The following is a 9867-nucleotide window of genomic DNA, read 5'->3' on the forward strand; positions in this document are numbered from 1 at the left end:
ATATATTTGTGATTGGCTGAAAACATCAAACCTTGTTAAAATGTCTTTAAAACAAATAAGTATACATATTTCATCAAATGTGCACAAAACTTCCACTGGTCATGCATGAAATTAAGAAAATATAGTTCATATGTATAAAATGAAATCTTACAGCTGCATTAGACAGCTTTTGATGTTCATTCACAAGACACAAGTTTTTTTTTAACCTGAATCTCACATCACACTGGAACCTATATGATACATAAGGAGCTTGTCATTGTGGAGATTAGTTTGGTAAAGTCTTCTATTTTTACAAAAACTTGTTTCAACATGCATAAATTAAGTGACTCTATAAATAATTTTAACTGATGATTGTAATGCAAATAATTATTTTCGAAGCGATGTTTAGGTATTAAATGTATTTAAACGCACTTTAATTGCACTGCAGGGAAGACATTGTTTCTAGCTTTTTGGCTCATTTTAATCTTTCAGTTTTCTGCTTCTCTCCACATCTATTCAGCTCAGGGAGGGTCCAGGTCTCAGTGAAGTGCAATTCATCCATTCATCTGCTGTAACTGGTCAGGGACGTTGTGGATCCAAAGTCAATGCCAGAAACGTTTGATATAACAGATGAGTGATATGTAGGAATACACCATGAATGAGTCCATTGTAGGGTAAAATGCATGCATTCATTTACTTGTTAATGTCTAGGAGTAATTTAGTGCAACCACTAAACTTGTAATATGATTTTGAGAAATAGAAGATCTATTACAAAATACATACAAAATAATTACTTTCAACTAATGAAAAACATTTACAAGGTCTAGAAAAAAAAAGATAAAAGTTGACATTGCAGCCTATTCAACAACAGAGCAAATAAATCTTTTGGCACAGTGTTGTTAAATGGTAGCTATCTTTTCAGTGTTATTTTTTATTAAATTAGATGAAACCTGTAAGTCTGAAGATCCACCATGTGAGGCATGTGTTTCTTTCTTTATCAGTGTTAAATTAAATACATACAACTAATGAAGCAGAGCAAAGTTTTGGATTTAGAGGAGGCCTATATGTAGTGTGATATAGGTTGTGTATGAATTTATCAGTGGGTATGCATTGTTTAGACCATGTATTACTATTCTTTTGTACTACTTTAGGATATTTCTGAGTGCCAAGCATCATGTTACAGTACCGTGTAGTGATTCTACAGAGAGCAAGACAGAGGAAGGGACGATATGGCATGAGCTAAATAAAGTGGATGAATCAGTCAACACTAGTAGGTTAAACCTGCTATCTATTCACCTGAAGGTAAACATGCAGAAAAACAAATAAAATACTGTTTATATTACTATACATATTTTGGTTTCAATTACATGGTATTACAATCCATCTGACTGCACACTTTCTGCATGCGTCATTCTTTTGTTAATAATATTATTTCTTTAAAGGCTTCATTAAATAAGACCATTATTTATATCAAAAGTAATAAAGCAAATTCTGGTCTAATAGTGGAAGTCAGAAGATTCTAGTATCTATGCATCACACATTCAAAACAAGAACAACTCTCACTTTAACATGAACTTTAAATATAAATTAAAAAATATATATAAAACGCATGCTTTAAACAGCACACTCTATTTTTTAATGACTGAACATAGAGAATAAGACTGTAGGGAACAGGCTATAAAACACTTTGAATAGAGAATGCAATGGATACCAGAACAATACAGAGAAAAAGGGTCTCATAGTTCTGTGATAAGAGTAACCATTGTATCCCTGTCAATAACATGATTAAACATGTATTCATTTATAAATTCCAATTTAAATAATGGGGCATTATTTGAATTTGAATTTATAAATGAATACACTTTTAGTTACATTCACTAGACTCTCATTCATTCAGCGTTAGCATATGGCCTGACTTGTGAACTAAGCATAAAGGTTGTGTGACACTTTTGTTTTTAGCTAAACACCTCAAAGCTAAAGATATTTGTGTTGTTTTTTTAATCAGGGAAATTAAGATTATAGTTTTATTGCCAAAAATTGTTTTGAAGGTTAGTCGTTTTGCTGAGGCAGGAAAAAGCATGATCATCGAAAGTTTAAAAATGTTTGTCCTGATACTAGAACGTTTTAAAGTAGTTTCAGAAAAATTCTTTAAACTATAAATGTTTTTTTTTTTTTTTGCTTTTTGGTTGAACATTGACCATGTTGAAAATATAGCAATGAGAAGCAATATATTCAAATTCTATGCATTTTGTGTGTATATATATATATATATATATATATATATATATATATATATATATATATATATATATAAATAATGTTTAATATTGATATATAATATTTTGTTCAATTCCTATATTAGATGTTGAAATTCGGTCATAATTTTTTCTAATTGTTTGTGTTAAAAGGGAGGTTAGGAAGATACAGTATCACTGCAGGTTATATAAACTGTGCATTGCTTATCATGTCAAACATACAGCAAGGCTAGTTTGAGTGTAAGGATATATGTTGGGTTATACATTTTTTATAACTAATAGAGGAAATAAATTAGATGGAAAAACTGTGAGCTGTTAACGTAGTTATAGTGGTGGAAGCAATAAAGAAAGTTACCACACTATCTATATTGCATACATTAAATATATACAATGAATGTTTGACATTATTTTGAGACAGGATCATACTGCATTAAGGTGTTATTTTGTTCTGTGGAGTGACTCTGCTGTTACTGAGACAGATTTAGCCAGAATGACCATCATGAGCAGCCATTTTAGTGAGCATGTGTGCTGCATGGAGACATATACATGCATGCTTGTGTATTAGATTGTGTTTTTAGAATAAAATAGTGAAGTAAATATTTAGTCATTTATGTGCAGAAATTGATCAGTTGTATTAATGGAGCGTTTTAATAAATTTGTTTAAAGAAGAGCCTACCTTGATTGTATGTGTGTATGTGTATGTGTGTGTGTGTGTGTGTGTGTGTGTGTGTGTGTGTGTGTGTGTGTGTGTGTGTGTGTGTGTGTGTGTGTGTGTGTGTGTGTGTGTGTGCGTGCACATGTGTGTTTGTTTGTATAAGTTAGACCTAACATTTTAACTGTGCGCATGGGCAAGTGGTGTTTATAATTGCCTGTTTATAAGTGATTATTTGAGGTAGCGATAGAAAGATGAGTATTTGTTTGAGGGGATAATGATTATAGCATGTACGGTGATGCAGCCCTGCCATTTTTGGTATCCCTGTTAAATTTGGACTTTCTGATACATTTAAAATCTCCTAAAGACATTTTTTTTACCTTTTAAATATGTTTGGAGTTGTGCTGCTCAAGTGTTTTGCCTGCAGCACATTTTAAGTGGCATTTGAGATCTCTGATCAGAAAGTCATCTCAGTGTGTGTACAATTCTTCAATTATTATTAGGAAAACTAAAGGGAGAATATAGAGAAGCATGATATCCCTTTATGTAAGTTTAATCATTTATCTGTATCTGTATCAAAGTTCAAAGCTGTTACCTGTGGAAGGTGTGTCTTTATCACAGTAAAGAGGTGACGACTCTCAGTGACCCAAATATCAGCAAGTTAGTTACATATGATTGATTAGAAAAATATAAAATTGCTTTATAGCTAAATTATTCACGTATGTACACAGAGAAATATGTGCACATTAAAGTATGGCAGATATATTCTATAGAAGATGTGGCTCATAAAGGTTTAAATAGTATGTGTTATACAGGGAAGAAAATGAACCGGTAACAAGTATTGCTACATGCACATATATATGTTAATGATTACTGTAAAAGAATGTGCTTAAGCATACTGCTTGCTGACATGTATATGTGTACACTTGGTCTGTGTGTGTCTGTGCGTGTGCGTGTGTGTGCGTGTGTGTGTGTGTGTGTGTGTGTGTGTGTGTGTGTGTGTGTGTGTGTGTGTGTGTGTGTGTGTGTGTGTGTGTGTGTGTGTGTGTGTGTTTTTGCATGTGTGTGGCTGTATACATGTGTTAGAGAAGGAGAATGATTGGATGAACTGTGAAACTTTAAAACACAATCCAAATACACAAATCTTATCTGGAGGCAATATAGATACATTCAGATTTTTATTATAAATCATATTATTTATCTCTTACTAATAGAGAGTAGTGTCACTGAGAGAGCATAGATATATGAATACTGTCTTTATTATGTTTGATACAGTTTTTATATGCTCAACAGTTAATTAAGTGCTCAAAGTGCATATTTTACACAAACGTGTTTGTCAGTACCCCATTTGTGTGTCACAACTCTGCTATTATTGATTTTAAACACAATTGTATTTTAATCTGAGTCAAATAAATACAGTTACACAGTTTAGGTTTTAGTTTGATCTGGCATACAATGCCTCATAGTCTACACAGAAAATATCAAGTGTATAAAAATATTTGCAGTAATTATCTGTTTCTTTGTTCTTTTTATTTCACATAACATGCCAATCAGCTGTGGGCTTATGTGAGCAATGTTTTCAATTTGGTATTTTGTTGCTTTTATTTAAAAGCCTAATATCATATCATACAAAGGTTTGTTCAGATTTTAACCAGAAATGGATGTTTCTGTAGTTCTGTGTTCTGTTCCTTTTGTGCATGTTTGTGTAAGTGTATGTGCATTTCTGCATCTGTCTGTCTGTAAGAATCAAAAAAGTGTGCACATTGCATGTGTATGCCTTTTATATTTGCCTCCTTTTTTCCCCTCCTAGACACCTAAACAGTTAGGTATTTGCAGGGCAATTTATACATAACTACATTGCATTGCTGTACCTGGTTAATCTTTTCTACTGTATGAGTGCTTAGAAATACAATTTTCAAAGCTCAAAATGGTTGCAGGATAACTATAGCTGGCGACATGAAACTTGAAACAATGTCCTGCATGTAAAGCCAGTAAAATCTGTGGTTTTGAATATTTTTGTTTTAAAAGAAAGCTGTAAGAAAAGAGAAAAACATCATAGTTCTTCGTGTTCTGTCCATGTTTTTGCAGAAAGCTATTTAAGAAAATCCACAAGAAGTTGAATCTGCCTTGTGCAATCTGTTTATCTCAGTTCCATATGTCAAGAGGCCATTTCTGCAGCTTAATCAAGGAACAAGATGACAAAGACTTAACAGATATTTATTTAACTTCTGTTTCTAAAAGCTTTAAAATGCTTGGATATTTCTAATTGCCAATTGTTGGGCATTATGTTTTTTATTATTTTGTAGAAATAGAAAGGCCTACCAGTTTTTAATCTAGACAGTATAACATAAATGCATAATACATACATACAGAGTTGTTTAAAGCTCATTTTAGTGTTTTGTTTCTTGTTTTTTCCCCCATACATTTACAGCTGTTCGGATTTGACAGCATTTCAGACATGGTAAGCCTATATTCTGAATCTTTTATTAAGTTTTGTACTAATTAATAGGTACTGTTAAAACTTTTATAAAAAGGTGTATTAATAGAAAAATGCGGTTTGGGCAATCAGATTGTACGGCTATATGGTAGATAAAGGACAACAGGGCAATCATAAGCAGCCATTTAAAAAAAAAAAAAGCAGAATGCCAGATGTGACTACTATTGCATGTGAGAGAGATAACACTTGTTAACACTTAATACTTGGGCATGAGGATGTGTGTCTATATATACAGGCTGTTGAATACATGTGGAATTATGTTTACACAAGAGTCTATGTGCATGTGCCTGTATCTGTGTTTGTCTGTTAGACCTGGCTAGAGAACGTAAGTCATATGTATAAATAAAAGATCATGTAGTAAGGTTACCACAAGACTATGCCGACAATTAAGTTTGTTTGTTTTTTAGTGCATACATTGGCTGTTGCCTCTCTGACCACATCTGGAGCTAAATTTGTTTAAAATGTGTGGGATTTGATTTACAATGTTTAAGGTAAACTTATACTAACATAAAATAGTGTTCAGTGTATTTTGTTTTTACATATGTTAGAAGAAACATGTAAATATATAACCATGTGATTTAGTTGAGTTAGTACTTTTAAGTAATCACTGTATATATTAAGCAATACTGAATTGCTAAAAACATACTGCTTTAAATGTGTTATTTGCAGTTGTTGTTAAGTTTGGTGGATTTGGGACTTTGCATGAGAAGACGCAGAATTCTTCTCTGAGTGTGTGTGTGCCAGTTATCATGACTCAGAACGTATATTGTAAGATAAGGAGGCCGTAAGGTGCTTGCATACATAAAATCAGATGACAAATGTATTCTTAAGACTTTTTTGGAATATGTAACTGCATTTTTTTGTAAAATTTAATATCAGATATATTTTTGCAGCACTGTCCGGTGTGTGGAAAAAGGTGAAATCATGAGTTAATAATTATTACTTGTAAAGTGTACTACCTTTAAATGAAAAACTAAGGGGGACAACAGTTTCTACATTTTTTAAACCTGCAGATGTTCTTAAAAATGTTAAGCAATGTTCTGTGCACGTGTGTGTGTGTGTGTGTGTGTGTGTGTGTGTGTGTGTGTGTGTGTGTGTGTCTTGTAGTTTATATATCTGTGTATATATATATGTCTGTGTTTGTAGCTGAAAAAACACAAATAATTTAACATAATTATCTGGTGTTATTGTCTGTGTTTAATGGTTTCTTTGAATGTGTTTTGTTTTCTTTACATCAGAAAAGCTGTGCTGAACCAAATCCTGTGGTTGTTCATCTGCAGAAACCTAAAAGTAAGGATATAAGCAGGTACCTCTAGCATTTTTAGGATCAGGAGCCTCTGACTCTATATATAAGTTTGACACTACAAATGCAGCGCTATGAAAGCAAGACTGTACAGAAACACTTAACATGTAATATGTATACACTTGTTTCTAAATATACATATAAAACAATTGCAGCTTGGTGTGTGGAATGTGATGTTTACATTTTCTTGTGAAATCTAAAATTATATAGAATATAATTAGGCTAGTTGTGATTATGATATTTGTTTTATTTATGAGATGAGACGTCATAATTCAGAAAGGTGTAACAATTGTTATGCTGTAAAAAGAAAAACGTTATATTTTGACTTTTCTCGTTTTATTTTTTACCTGTTTGTACAGATGACCGTCATGAGCACGTGCACATGGAATTGGATAGCTGTGTTGAAATTCACTTAGGACTGGTCTATACTCAGCGAGGGCAGCTGATTAATTAAGGACCAATTTGACAATGTCAGGTATTTAAGTCTCTATCTCTATAGGGCTTGCGTTTTGGGCAGTATGCAGTATACTGAGAACGCTGTAATTTGCTCTCGTTTCATGATGCGTTTGGTGCGTGTTGTTTTTTACAAAAATAGTAATAAAAAGCAAAAAGCAGAATAAAGTAATAACTAAAGATGACTGTAGAATGAAGTAAGACGTTTGACATTATAGCTGCGTGTGTTTGTCTGTGAGAAGGCTGCTGTGTGGCAGGGACAATGTGATACTTTGACGGTCTTAAACGTTCAGTATTTTCTGTGCAAAGGTGTAAATGGTTGTGAAAGGACGATGCTTACAAAAACAGTCTTTGTTGCTGTGTACTGAATGTCATGAGAGTTGAGATGCTTTAAATAAAAAAGAAGAATTTATGAGATATAAAACGAGCAAAGGTATTTTGTTAGAACAGAACACGTGGATATTTTGAGGACGTTTGTCTGGAAGCATAGACGAGATATTGCGTTTCTGGGTTTTTGAGGGCTCATTTAAAGTGTAGAAGGTCGCTGTCCACTGCAGAGGTTCTGAAAATGAAATCGTGTGTACAGACATCAAATTACAGTGCGTTTATGTCAGACAATACGTTAAGAAAATTGTCTATAAATGTTTGATTGCTTGCTACAGGCCGTAGTGATGTGAGGTGTGCTATAGACACACGGTACGATGCATCACTAACAATGGCCACGGTTTAAGATCGTCACGGTTCTCAGGAAGAGTGAACAAAAAACAGGATTTTAATTGAGAATCAGGTAGAAAATTGCAAATGTATTTCAGAGTCTACAAAACAGTAAGAAGGAGAGAGAAAGGTGAAAGACATCGATACTACAGGTGGGGTGAGAGTGACTCAGGGTGAGGATGTGTGTGCATGGACCCTATGTAAGGAGTTTCTTTTAAATACTGAATGTGAATGATATTATTAAACATAAGAATAAGCAAAAGGCACTCTGCGGAACAAAGTGGGTCTGTTTAGACACACCCATCGCCCGTGGTACCGGTGTCTCTAAAAGTATGAAAATATTTCAGCGTAACATGTAAATGTGTTGTTATATCCAATATACTCAATGTATGGTATAATATATTGCTGGAAATGGTAATGTGCACACAGTGGAATTAGACTAATGTCTGTATCAGTGTTGCTGTTCTTTGTACACAGCTGAGAAAACTTTGTAATGCTCCTGTTAAAATCTTGTAGACTATACTAGATAATGTCCTGCTTATTGGAGTGTGTGTTATAAAATTGGATACACACATACATATATATATATATATATATATATATATATATATATATATATATATATATATATATATATATATATATATATATATATATATATATACATACATATTTATGTATGTAACGTTTTGGGTGTTTAATAAATTTTTATATTGTCACTGTAACATTTGGCATTGGTAACATTGGTACTAACATTGGTATTAAAGTTCAAATAAATAAAACCTGTATTGTTTTTCATGTGACTCGCCAATTTATTTACATCACGCATGAATTTTCTTATTTATCTATTTGAACTGGTTACTAATTCAGGTTTGAGACCTACAGGGTGTTAAAATAATCATGTGAAATGTTAAATGTTAAAAACAAAATAAAATTGTAAGAATAAAAGATTTTTGTACATTTTTGTACTAAGTGGTATGTAAGAAACACGTTTTCTGTATTGACAAGAATGTCTAAATCTGTATTTGCTTAAATTTAACGTTAAATATCAGGTTGTGTTGAGAGGCGAGTGAGAATGGCGACAGGACGGGAATGTATGCTCCGACAGAAAATCGGTGGTATATAAAACCAAGCCCCAAATATTCCTGATAATCCTGGGTGACTGAGACTGGAGTACAGACACGTGCATTATATCTGGCATCGTTTAATACACTTATTTCTTTCGCGATTGTAAAAACAAACAAACAAAAAAACTCGCGTGGGTTTCATGTCACTTAAGGCATTCACCCCGCCACCAATAAAAAGGAAAGTACTACTATCTATGCCATGTTTACATAATCCCAGGCTCAGGCTCTTCCGTGTTGGTAAAACGAAGGTACCAGATCTCGCGAGGTTTCATGAGAACTGGTAGTTGTAGTTTTTTTCCCTTTAATAACTTAAACTTCAATGACTATAATCATGGGTGTATGTTTCTACAAATGACAGCTGAGAAATAAATGTACGTTAAAAAATGGTTATATTTTATGTTATAACGTTCAGTTGTGGAAAAGGAATGTGTAGCTATGGTCCAATCGGTCTACTTGTCCTTTTCTGTGTATCCTATGAGTCATACGCGAGACAGCACCCGTGAATGAATGTGAAGGACATACCTCTCACCGAATAGGATCATCTTCACTTTACACAGAAGGCGGGAGAACAGGCCCTCCTCTGACCAATAGGTACATAAATTCATTCATAAAAAAGTGGGGGTTGATAATCGAAAACGTGGATTTGGAGGTTTCATAATCCTGACCGAAACAGAAAACCTGTTCTATATTACAGCCAATGAAAGTCTCTGAATGGAGCGCTACCGTAATGTTCGCTCAATCACCTTCGAGCCACAGCCGCACATGGACCGCCCTTTTTAGACTCAAACCCCGATGAATGAGAAACGAGCCTTTGTGGCTGACGCCTGATTGAACCAATGAGCGGTGGGTGTCTGTTGGCGGACAACGGTTTCATCCAATCTGCGGTG

The 9867-nt window shown here is 33.6% G+C and overlaps 2 long non-coding RNA genes across 3 annotated transcripts in view; one reads left to right on the top strand and one right to left on the bottom strand.

Moving 5' to 3' along the window:
* The window catches only part of LOC310728403, a 13064-nt gene extending 3245 nt beyond the window's left edge, over nt 1-9819 (bottom strand). The window contains exons 1-2 of the long non-coding RNA XR_014534254.1: nt 9503-9819; nt 1-554 (exon numbers count right to left, since the gene is read on the bottom strand). The exon at nt 1-554 is cut by the window's left edge and continues 3245 nt beyond it. This is a non-coding gene — a long non-coding RNA (uncharacterized lncRNA). The remainder of the gene's footprint in view (nt 555-9502) is intronic.
* On the top strand, nt 2308-7270 carry LOC310728402. Of its 2 annotated transcripts, XR_014534253.1 has the most exons (3): nt 2308-3893; nt 3978-5347; nt 6622-7270. It is a non-coding gene; the product is annotated as an uncharacterized lncRNA (long non-coding RNA). The 2 variants fall into 2 exon arrangements; XR_014534252.1 differs by having other exon boundaries at nt 2308-5347.
* Nucleotides 9820-9867: the final 48 nt, after the last annotated feature.

The sequence above is a fragment of the Silurus aristotelis genome, assembly GCF_946808225.1.
Source record: "Silurus aristotelis genome assembly, chromosome: 7".
NCBI classification, from domain to species: Eukaryota; Metazoa; Chordata; class Actinopteri; order Siluriformes; family Siluridae; genus Silurus; species Silurus aristotelis.